General features: G+C 35.3%; 1 non-coding gene across 1 annotated transcript; it reads left to right on the plus strand.

The window, feature by feature from the left end:
• Window positions 1-12,532: 12,532 nt before the first annotated feature.
• On the plus strand, window positions 12,533-12,639 carry LOC139845864 (small nucleolar RNA R71). Its single transcript, XR_011758618.1, has one exon. It is a non-coding gene; the product is annotated as a small nucleolar RNA R71 (small nucleolar RNA).
• The last annotated feature ends 304 nt before the right edge of the window (window positions 12,640-12,943 follow it).

Genomic DNA, 12,943 nt, shown 5'->3' on the forward strand with positions numbered 1-12,943 from the left:
GGTATGCATGCCTGTCAACTTTCGATGTAATAAAAGTTTGTCGTTTAAAACGAATGCAATGTTTGTAAAATGTATCATATAGAGGTCAAATACCTCGCGATGTAATCATATGTTATTGTATGCGTTCTTATGGATTAGGACGGGTCTCTACACTATGTCTTCCGGTAACTGAGGGATCGAGGTTGCAGGTCTTCAGCGCCCAGAGAGCTTTATATTCAAGTTCCAACGGAAGGTGACAAGCTTTTCCATAGATCATGCGGTAGGGTGTAGTTCCTAAAGGATTCTTTTAGGCAGTCCGGAATGCCCACAGAGCATCATCTAGATTTTCGGCCCATTTATTTCCATGATGGCCGACAGTTCGTTCTAAGATTCTTTTGAGTGCTCTGTTCGTGACCTCTGCTTGTCCGTTGGTCTGCGGATGATAGGCAGTGGACATTTTTTGGGTAACTCCGTATTGTTGCATCACCTTCATAAACTGAGTATTACAGAAGTGTGTGCCTGTATCACTTATTATCGCACGGGGAGCTCCAAATCTGCAGAAGAGTCTCTTCAGGAAATTTGTGACGACTTTGGCATCATTAGTAGGAAATGCTTGAGCTTCGACCCATCTGCAGACGTAATCTACTGCTACGAGGACATATTCTTTCCTGTTAGACTTTGGGAATGGGCCTATGAAGTCTAATCCCCATATATTGAAGATCTCACAAGCTTGGATATTAGTCCGAGGCATCTCGTTCTTCATAGAGATAATACCTTTCCTTTGGCATGTGTCGCAACTTTACAAGCTCCTGCGCATCTCGGAATATAAAAGGTCAGTAGAATCTTGATTCGTAGACTTTTCTCGCTGTTAAAGTTGCTCCATGATGACCTCCAGTTGGTCCATGGTGACATTGGTGAAGAATCCCTGCTGCTTGCTTTTCATCTACGCACCTCCTGATTATCTGATCAGGGCAAATTCTAAACAGGTAAGGATCTTCCCAGTAGTAGTACTTAGCATCCCTGAAGAACTTCCTTCTTCGAGAGGTACTCATTCCCTTTTGTACTACTCCGGTAACTAGGTAGTTGGCCATGTCGGCATACCAAGGAGTTTCAGTAAATTGTGATCCTATGTGAGTTGTCCTAAACTCATAAGCTGTTCTTCCGAAAATTTATCTATGATATCTTGTTCAGCAAGTTTTTCCATCACTGGGTTCTCCAAATGAATAAGATGATCTGCTGCGACGTTCTCTGCTCCTTTCTTATCTTTAATCTCAATATCGAATTCCTGGAGGAGTAAGATCCATCGTAGGAGTCTTGATTTCGCGTTTTGCTTAGTGAATAGATATTTGAGGGCTGAATGATCTGTATAGACTGTAGTCTTGGACAGAATGAGATAGGAACGAAATTTGTCGAAGGCGAATACTACGGCTAGCAGCTCCTTCTCTGTGGTAGTGTAATTCTCTTGAGCTCTGGTTAAGGTTTTGCTTGCGTAATAGATTGGATGAAAGTGTTTATCTACCTGTTGTCCAAGCACAGATCCAACTGCGAAATAACTAGCATCACACATGATCTCAAAGGGTAGACTCCAATCAGGAGCTATCATGATGGGCACATGTGTTACCTGCTCTTTCAGATAGTTGAATGCTTTTCGACATTCTTCATCGAAGATAAACGGGACTTCCTTCCCTAGGAGATGAGTGAGAGGTCGTGTGACCTTTGAAAAATCCTTAATGAAGCTTTGGTAAAAACCGGCGTGTCCTAGGAAACTCCTTACCGCTCTTACTGGAAGTTTAGTAATGGTCTCAATCTTAGTGATGTGTGCGAGGTGTACTAGGAAATAGTATTATTTTAACAACGAAATAATATTAAATACGATACAATTTTACACAAGATATTTATTTATTTATAGAATGGATATACCTAAACCTTGCTACAACACTTATAGGCAGTGTACCTAATCGTACAGTAGTGTAGTTTTTAGTAAGTCCGGTTCGTTCCACAGGGAAAATTAAACAAGCTTAACGCTATATTTTTAAAACTATATTTGTAAAAATACAAAAATAAATATAAGTAGTATTATTATTATAAAAGGGGGTTTTTACAATTTAATGACCGGTTTTTCGATTTTAAAACTTTAGTTGCAATTAAAACCTAATGTAAAATACTAAAAATAAATACAACTTAATTTAAAGCGTAAAGTAAATAACGATAATGAAATTGCGATAAATAAAAAGTATGACAATTAAAGAGTACGATAATTAAAAGTGCAATTAAATACAATGACAATAAATAAAAGTGCGATAATTAAAAGTGCAATTAAATATAAAATAAAGGAAATTAAATATGAAATAAAGGAATTATGCTTATTTAAACTTCCGTAATCATGATGTTTGACGTGTTATTTTTAGTTTATTCCCATGGGTTAATTGTCCTTTGTCCTGGATTATTCGATATGTCCATACGGATTTGTCCATAATAGTCCATCAGTCATAAATATAAAGTGCGAAAGTCTTCGTCAAATTATTCTTATTCCCGAAGTCAAATATTCCAACTAATTGGGGATTCGAATTGTAACAAGGTCTTAATACTTTGTTTAATGAATACACCAGGTTATCGACTGCGTGTAAACCAAGGTTTTACTACTTTGTTAACAATTACACCAATTACCCTTGAATGTAATCCACCCCTGTTTCAACAAGTCTATTAACTATTAATCCAGTTCCGTGTCCGGTAAAATGAACAATTATTGATATTTATAGATATCCCGCCTACCGTACCCAGTCAAGCGTATGAGGTTATATATAAATACGTCAAATTATAAGTCTATATATTAAATTAACGAGATATCATTTAGTAAATATAAAGCCCATTAATAGCCCATAGTCTAATTTTCACAAGTGTCGTTCTTTTGTCCAAACCCCAATTATGGTACAAAGCCCAATTACCCAATTTTAAATATTTTAGCCCAACATCATGATTACTTCATTTTAAATAAGCATAATAATAACTTAGCTACGAGACATTAATTTAAAAATAACATTAACCATAACTTACAGTGATTAAAATTAGCATAGCATTACACGGACAGTATTTCGACTTACACCCTTATAACATTCGCTATCATATCCTTATTATTAGAATTTAAAATTAAAATTAAAATTAAAATATAATATATATATATATATATATATATATATATATATATATATATATATATATATATCTTTACGTATGAATGAGAAGAGAAAAAGATGTGTTGGATATTGAACCAAAACACGCGAATTTATAGCAATGTGGGCTGTCACCTACTGCCATGTGATCGCATGGCGTTTTGCCTTCCAGGCCATGCGATCGCATGGCCCCTTTTTCCAGCTCACAAGAATTTGTTTCTTTGCTTGCCGACGGTTTATAATAATATATATAATATATAAATAATTTTAAGAATTATTTAAATATTATATTATATTCATGTGCATAGTTGACTTGTAATTTTTAGTCCGTTGCATCGAGCGTTGAGAGTTAACTTTGGTCCCGGTTCCGGATTTTCGAACGTCCTTGCATATAATTTAATATCTTGTACTTTACGTTTTGCGTCTTGTACACTTGTAATTTTGAGACGTTTCTTATCAATAATTGGAACCACTTTGATTGTATTTTGTACTTTTGAGCTTTTTGGTCGTTTGCGTCTTCAATTTGTCGAATCTGTCTTTTGTCTTCACCTTTTATTATTTAAACGAATATCACTTGTAAATAGAACAATTGCAACTAAAAGCTTGTCTTTCTTGAGGGATAATGCTATGAAATATATGTTCGTTTTTAGCATTATCAAATATTCCCACACTTGAGCGTTGCTTGTCCTCAAGCAATATAGTCTTGAAATAAAAATACTAGAATCACTTCTTTATTCTTCACACTTTGTACATCAGTGATTTCTATACGGCGGTATAAACAATGGTAGTAACGATGTGGTTTATAGTCCCACATGACTATAAAATTTTAGATCCTTTAAGGAAATTAGATCTTTATGAAAACATTTGATCTTTTGAAAATACAATCTAGCTTTTACCCTAGATAAGTTTTCCGGAATAACCCTTCACCCGTGTTTGCGAAATGTTTTTGTGGGTCTGGTGGGTTTCAGATTTTAAAATTTAGCTCAAAAATTGCGGTTTTGTGTCACCCACTTGCTAACCTTGTATTTGGAAAGCAACACGTCCAGTATACTTGCTCTGTATATTACCTTTCGGTAAACTACCGTCCGGTTGTAAAGGAAAGCGTTGAACAAGCAACTGTTAAGGCAATGTCCCCTGACATGCTTTTAATTATGGTCTATAATGTGTCGGATGCAATTACTATCCTTGGTAGGAGCAATAGTAAAGCTCACCCTTATAATTTTCCGGTCTGGCACAAGGTCCTGTCTTCGACCATGCTATGCAACCACCGTTCTTACGGTTGACACCCGATTTGGTTCAGGTGACCTAATGAATTCCAGGTGAATTCCTAGGATTTTACGTTCAATGGTAATGAACGCATTGAAAATGGGTTTTCAGAAAACAAATCGGTTTGTAATTTTGATCAAAATATTTTCTCGTTCAAGCTCGAGTTTAGATATCATTGAATTTCATGAGTTTGTAATTCTCAATCTTTAAGGTCAATCTCAAGGATTGAGTAATATCAGTCTTAAAAGCAGATTTTTGATCTTTAAGGAGATTATCCTTTCTGGGGGTCTGATTCATTAGTCTTATCCAGCTAATTTGCACGGCGTCCTCCCCATTTTACAAGACAGATCCTCTCATGGTTAGGATAAGTCTGACCACTTGGCGACCCTGTTTGATGCTGAGGTCCGTGGATTTCTTGCTGATTTTAGAGATGACTTTTCTAGATTTTTCGTCAACCTACAGCTGGTCTGGACGACAACTTCCTGACCTAAATCAAGAAGCGCGTTTCTTTTTCGGAAGACTTTACTTCCTTTTAATGATGGAATTGATTCATCGTGTAGATCCATCTTTCTTTCAAATATATTACAATTTTCCGGGTAAAATGGTTAATTTTGTCCAAAACAAAAGTATCTTTGTACAAAATATGTGATATATGTTTTAAAGAACTTGGTAAATTTTCCCACACTTGGCTTTTATTTTCCTTTTTATTGTCTTCTATTCCATTTTAAATGAATTCTAACATTTTGGGTTGTTTCTCAATTTATGTCCTTTCCGAGGTAACAATAATTTTGGTATTAATACCTAGTTTTATCGTTCATAAATATGTATAAACATGATTTTGAATTCATTTAATTGAAAATTTTGAAAATTTTACTAGAATTGGGTAGTCAGTATATAAGACTAGGGCTATTCGTTATTATCACAGAGCACTAGATTCTAATACAACTACTGCTTTACTAGTATTTTTAATGGTAACCAAGTGTTTTAAGTTAAAAATTTTAAAAATTCGAAAGAATTTAACCCCTTCCCACACTTAAGATCTTGCAATGCCCTCATTTGCAAGAAATCAGTAACAATTTAAATTATTGAGGGTGATTAGCGTAGAAAAATGACTAAATTTTACCAAAGTTTCCAAAAGCTCAACCTGTTCCCTACATTCCAAAAGTGGACCCCCTTGGTCCTTATCTATACCTAAATACTCTCCAATGAGAGTAACAAAAATACCTCCTCCAATTATCTCCCTTCCTGTATTCCTTCAACCATCTTAGATAAATAAAAACCAACACAGTAGGGGATATTAACAAAGCCTCTTGGGTCTCGAATACACTTTAGGAAAAATAAATCATGTAAGGTCATTTTCTCCTTGTTGTGACCTCTCTGTGTAATCGAGTTAGCCAAAAATCTATGAATTATACGAAGCTCGGCTTTGTTAATATGTAAGTAGGTATGTGTTCCTGCCCGCCCAAAAACATTATAATCTGACATACGCCTCCAGATAGCGTTCGCATCAAAATTCCTATCTACCCTTTCACCACGATAAATCAAATTCATACAATCGGGTTGTAGTAATTCAGCGGGCGTATATATCTGCAAAGCCCTGGCCATGTCCAGCATGGACATCCTGTACATCCTACGAAAAAGTATAAATCTAAGAAAACTTCTATCATCTAATCTATCTACATCTACATTTAATGCTATAGTACTCATCAGCTCAACACACCATTCCTTATATACAGGTCTACGAATGGTGAATAGACGTTCCCAATCGGTAAAAGAAGAATTGCCATACCTTTGGATCAAATGCTCCCTAACACGGTCAGCAAGTTGGACCCTTTCCAAAGGATTCCAATCAATTACCCTAGGCACCTCTACATTTTTTGGTAGCAGTTTGAATTTGTTACTTTGATATGATGGGTAATCTCTCCAGCTTCTATCGAATCTCAGATTAGGATGCAACGTGTGTTCAGGAATTGTTGGGTATTCTACTGGTGGATGCATCAGAAATACTGTGAAGGCATCAAAAAATTGTAGCGGATCATAATAAGGTACGTGTTTATCAGGCTGTTGTTGTGGTTCCTGTTGTTGCTCCGGTTCAGGTTCATATTGCATTTCTGGTTCGGGTTCTGGTTGTGGTTGTCTAGATGATGATGTTGCACCATCAGTATCTGTAAATCTCTGCAAAACACATTAAACACAAAATTTGTGCACCCAAATATGCATTAGTGTTAGCAAAATAACAAATTGAAACAATTACAATAACATGTTAAATCAAAATTAAACTTATACACATTTTCACAATTTTTACAATTCTACACTTTTTCAAATAAGCATATATGAAAATGTATACAAAGTTCATAAGCATTCAACTCAAATAACATGTCAAAATAGTCATTACTAACAATTAAACAAGTCTCAAATGGCAATTATATCAAATTAATCAAGTTCATGAATTTTGTACCTAAAAAGTCCACTTTAATCTCCAAAAATCATGTTTAGGATCAATGTTTGGATCATTTAGCTACCTAAATATGTTATACTACTTAATTTAGCAATAATTCATGACAAAAATCGGCTATAACCTATTTATATCAAAAAGCCCCAAATTACTCAAGAACACAAACCCTAGATTCCTAAAAATTTTGAAGTTTTTGGCTTCAAATCATGTTAAATAGCATCAATCTAGGTTATACATGCATAATATACTAACAATTTAACTCTAATTACACTAGAAATTAACAAAATTGCATTAGGTAAAATATTGGTAATTATCACAAAAACTAGAAAATTTATGAGTTTAGGGGTGTAATTTTTACCTTTTTGTTGAAGAATCCGAACCTAGGCATGATTATAGCGGATTGTAGGATGAAATTTGGTGAAATTTGGGTGAAAAATGGTGATTTTAGGAGTGTATATGTGTGTGTGTTCGTGTATGTTGTGTGTGTAAAGTGTGAGACAGAGAGCAGCTCTTATTTTCGCTGCGGATTTTGATTTTCCTTTACCAAACTGTAACTTATTATTTTCGTTCCTGGATTCTTTTCTTACTCCGTCCAATTTACCTCTGATTAATGATACCAATTCACTTGGAAGGGTGTCATTATTACGTTTAGTGATCAAGGCTTGTAGCATTAGACCATGGTTTAGTTCACAGGAAGTCTTCATCTCGTAAAACCTAAAAAAATAAAAATTCAGAATGGGGGGAGAAGACTAGTTCTTTAGGGTCTACTAGGGAAAGACCATTCGGATTCCATTCTCGAGAACTACACAAAAACAGAAAATCTAACTCTAACAGAAATGCATATTACCCTAAAAAGATTCGAACCTCCCCACACTTAGTTAGCTGTGGTGTTGAAATTGTGATTAACTTCATTGTCAACTTCTATCGGATCATGTATGTAATGTTTAACTCTGTGACCATTAACTTTAAATTAAATCCCATTTGAATTTATTAACTCTATCGTTCCGTATGGGAAAACTCTTTTGACTATGAATGGTCCAGACCATCTTGATTTCAATTTTCCAGGAAATAGCTTGAATCGTGAATTGAAAAGTAGAACTCTGTCTCCTTCTTTAAATTCTTTTGAACTTCTGATTCTTTTATCATGCCATTTCTTCGTTCTTTCTTTATAGATTAACGAATTTTTGTATGCTTCATGTCTTAATTCTTCTAATTCATTTAGTTGACTTATATCATAGACGTCCGGCTTCATGTAAATCAAGATTACATGTCTTCAAAGCCCAAAATGCTTTGTGTTCAATTTCTACTGGAAGATGACATGCTTTTCCGTAAACGAGTTTAAAAGGTGTGGTACCAATTGAAGTTTTGTAGGCTGTTCTAAAAGCCCAGAGTGCATCCTCCAATTTCATGGACCATTTCTTCGGATTTGATCCTACGGCTTTCTCTAGAATACGTTTTAAAGCTCGGTTGGTATTTTCAACTTGTCCACTTGTCTGTGGATGATAAGCAGTGGAGATTTTATGAGTTACTCCATATCTTTTGAGAACTTTCTCAAGTTGATTATTACAGAAATGAGTACCCCGATCACTTATTAAAGCTTTCGGTGTTCCAAACCTTGCAAAAAGACGTTTTAAAAAGTTGACTACAACTCGTGCATCGTTAGTTGGGAGAGCTTGTGCTTCTGCCCATTTAGATACATAATCAATGGCAACGAGAATGTAGAGATTATTATGAGATTTTGGAAATGGACCCATAAAGTCAATACCCTAAATGTCAAATACTTCACATACTTGAATGATATTTTGTGGCATTTCATCACGTTAACTTATTTTTCCGGCCCTTTGACAAGCATCACAGGATTTGCAAAGAAGGTGTGCGTCTTTGAAAATTGTAGGCCAATAGAATCCAGCATCATAAACTTTTCTTGTTGTAAGTTGAGGCCCATAATGCCCTCCTGTTGGTCCTGTGTGACAATGGTTTAAAATTTGACTAGCTTCATCTCCGAATGCACATCGGCGTATTATTCCATCGGGACAACTTTTAAACAAATGTGGATCTTCCCAGAAATAGTGTTTTATATCACTAAAGAATTTCTTTCGTTTTTGGTACGACAATCCTTTTTCAAGGAATCCACATACTAAGTAGTTTGCATAGTCTGCAAACAATGGAATTTCATTATAATCTATCTTCAATAGATATTCATCAGAAAAGTTGTCTTTTATGGCTGATTCATTTATAACTTCTAATTCAGGATTTTCAAGACGAGAAAGATGATCAGCGGCGAGATTTTCTGCTCCCTTTTTATCTCGGATTTCAATATCGAACTCTTGTAAGAGTAAGATCCAACGGATTAATTTTGGTTTAGCATCTTGTTTTGAAAATAGGTATCTAAGAGCAGAATGGTCGGTATAGACCACAGTTTTAGCTAGAACGAGATATGATCGAAATTTGTCAAAAGCAAAGACAATGGCAAGGAGTTCTTTTTCAGTAGTAATTCATTTGTGCTCCTTGTAACGTCTTACTATCATAATATATAGGTTGAAATAGTTTTTCAATCCTTTATCCTAAAACGGCTCCCATTGCAAAATCACTTGCATCGCACATAAGTTCGAATGGTAGATTCCAATTTAGAGTTATCATGATCAGTGCATTAGTGATTTTTTCTTTAAGAATATTAAAAGATTTGATGCATTCATCTAAAAAGATAAATGGAGCATCCTTTTCTAGGAGTTTATTCATAGGAGTGGCAATTTTAGAAAAATCTTTTATGAAATGTCGGTAAAAACCGGCATGCCTTAGAAAACTCCTAACTCCTCTAACATTGGTGGGATGTGGAAGTTTAGCAATTACATCTACTTTAGCTCTATCCACTTCAATTCCTTCCTTTGAGATTTTATGTCCAAGAACGATGCCTTCTTTAACCATGAAATGGCATTTCTCCCAATTAAGTACTAGATTTGATTGTTCGCATCTAATAAGCATTCGTTCAAGATTAACTAGACATGATTCAAATGTATCACCGAAGACTGAAAAGTCATCCATGAAAACTTCCATGCATTCCTCTATCATGTCGTGAAAAATCGCCATCATGCACCTTTGAAAGGTTGCAGGGGCGTTGCAAAGTCCAAATGGCATGCGTTTGTAAGCAAAAGTACCATAAGGGCACGTGAATGTGGTTTTTTCTTGGTCCTCGGGTGCTATTGGAATTTGAAAATATCCGGAAAAACCATCAAGAAAACAATAGTAACTATTTCCGGCTAATCGTTCCAACATTTGATCAATGAAAGGTAAGGGAAAGTGATCTTTTCGGGTGGCGTCATTTAATTTTCTATAATCAATACAAACACGCCATCCTGTTACAGTCCTAGTAGGAATAAGCTCATTTTTCTCATTTGTAATGACAGTCATGCCACCCTTCTTAGGTACGCATTGAACTGGGCTTACCCATGGACTATCAGAAATTGGATAAATTAAACCTGCATCAAGAAGTTTAATAATTTCTTTCTTAATAACATCTTGCATATTTGGATTTAGCCTTCGTTGGCGTTGCACATACGTTTTATGACCTTCTTCCATAAGGATTTTATGTGTGCAATACGAAGGACTTATTCCTTTAATGTCATGAATTTTCCATGCAATGGCTGGTTTATGAGCTTTTAGCACAGAAATGAGTTGAGATTTTTCATTTTCAGTAAGAGAAGACGATATTATTACAGGTAATTCAGATTCACCATGTAAATAAGCATATTCCAAATGGTTTGGAAGTGGCTTTAACTCTAATGTCGGTGGTTCTTCTATCGATGATTTATATCGATATCTGTCTTCCTCTTTTAGCATTTGAATTTCTTCTGTTGTTGGTTCATATCCATTAGCCATAAGTGTAGTTAACATTTTAGTTTCATCAATTGGTTCAGTTCCTTCTCCTAAAGAACATTCTCCTGTTCCTTGTAATTCTGGAAATTCTTCTAACAATTCTGCATGTGATTCTATAGTTTGAATATAATAACATGTATCATCTGCAGATTGCGGTTGTTGCATGGCTCTATCAACTGAAAAGGTAACACTCTCGTCCTCTATACTTAGGGTCGATTTCTTACCAAAAACGTCTATTATTGCTTTGGCCGTGTTTAAGAATGGTCTTCCTAATATGAGAGGTACTCGAGAATCTTCTTCCATGTCCAGAATAACAAAATCTACTGGAAATACTAAAGTACCAACTTTAACTAGCATGTTCTCCATTATCCCTCTAGGATATTTTACTAATCTATCTGCTAGTTGTATGCTTATTCGTGTTGGTTTCAATTCTCCAAGGTCTAGTTTAGCGTATAGTGAATACGGCATTAAATTTATACTAGCACCTAAGTCTGCCAATGCTTCTATTGAACTAAGACTACCTAGAAAACATGGAATTGTGAAACTTCTTGGATCTGAAAGTTTTTCTGGTATCTTATTCAACAGCACTGCAGAACAATTTGCATTCATAGTAACAGCCGAGAGTTCTTCCATTTTCTTTCTATTTGTGATTAGATCTTTTAGAAATTTAGCATATCTAAGCATTCCTGAAATTACATCAATGAAAGAAAGATTTACATTTATCTGTTTAAACATATCCAAGAATTTGGATTGCTCGGCTTCAAGTCTCTCTTTTCTCATTTTACTCGGGTAAGGAAGTGGTGGTTGGTATGGTTTAACATAAGGTTTAGCCTTAACTGTGTTATCTTCATTAACCTTTTCAACTACCGGTTCTTTTTCCTTATCTTGTTCAGATTGTGGCTCTTGTGGAGTAGGAATAGCTTCATCAGAAATTACAGGTATTTCAGGTGGTTTAAGTGTAATACCACTTCTTGTGGTAATGGCTTTAGCTGTTTCATTTCGGGGGTTAGCATTTGTATCACTAGGTAGACTTTCCGGTTTTCTTTCACCTATTAACCTTGCTAGGTTGCTCACTTCTTGTTCCAGATTTTGAATAGAAGCTTGTTGATTTCTAAATGCTTGAGCATTTTGTTCATTCGTTTGTTTCTGAGATGTGAAAAATTGCGTTTGAGATTCAACTAGCTTCGACATCATATCTTCTAAATTTGGCTTTTTATCATCGGTTTGTGGTGGTTTATTTTGAAAAATAGGTCTTTGCTGGTTGTAAGTATTGTTGGATACTTGTTGATTGCTAGGACCTTGTTGGTTGTTGTATGGAACATTTCGGTTATAATTCTGGTTTTGATTGTAGATCGGTCTTGGCGGTTGATAATTATTCTGATAATTATTTCCAGGCCTTTGGTTTATGTATGAAGCATTCTCTCTTTGTTCCATTGTTAGTTCAATACTGAGACAATCTTTTGTCAAATGTGGTCCTCCACACTGCTCACAACTAATTCTTATTGAGTGAATATCCTTAGTCATCTTTTCCATTCGTCTCTCGACAACATCTATCTTTGCGCAAATGGAATCTAAGTCATGGCTAGAATCGACTCTAGCTGTTTTAGATGATCTAACGATATCTTTTTCTTGATGCCACTCATGTGAGTGGGAAGCAGTGTTATCAATAATTTTGTAAGCATCATTTGCTGTTTTCTTCATAATGGAACCACCAGCTGCTATATCGATGTCTTTTCTTGTAGTGATGTCGCATCCTTGGTAGAATATTTGTACTATTTGACAAGTGTCTAAACCATGTTGCGGACATCCTCTTAATAACTTTCCAAATCTTGTCCATGCTTCATATAAAGTTTCATTTGGCTTTTGTGTGAACGTAACAATTTCTCCTTGAAGTCTCACGGCTTTAGATGCCGGAAAGAATTGTTTAAGAAATTTTTCAACTAAAATGTCTCATGTATCAATCGCCCCTTCAGGTAACGATTCTAACCAATCTTTGGCTTCTCCCTTTAAAGTCCAGGGAAATAACATGAGATATATCTGGTCATCTTCAACTTCTCTGATTTTAAATAGTGTACAGATCCTATTAAATGTACGAAGATGTTCATTTGGATCTTCCTTCGGTGCACCACTAAATTGGCATTGATTAGTCACCATATGTAGAATTTGTCCTTTGATTTCATAATCTGGTGCATTTATGTCT

This window comes from Rutidosis leptorrhynchoides, chromosome 4, assembly GCF_046630445.1.
Source record: "Rutidosis leptorrhynchoides isolate AG116_Rl617_1_P2 chromosome 4, CSIRO_AGI_Rlap_v1, whole genome shotgun sequence".
In the NCBI taxonomy this organism is placed as follows: domain Eukaryota; kingdom Viridiplantae; phylum Streptophyta; class Magnoliopsida; order Asterales; family Asteraceae; genus Rutidosis; species Rutidosis leptorrhynchoides.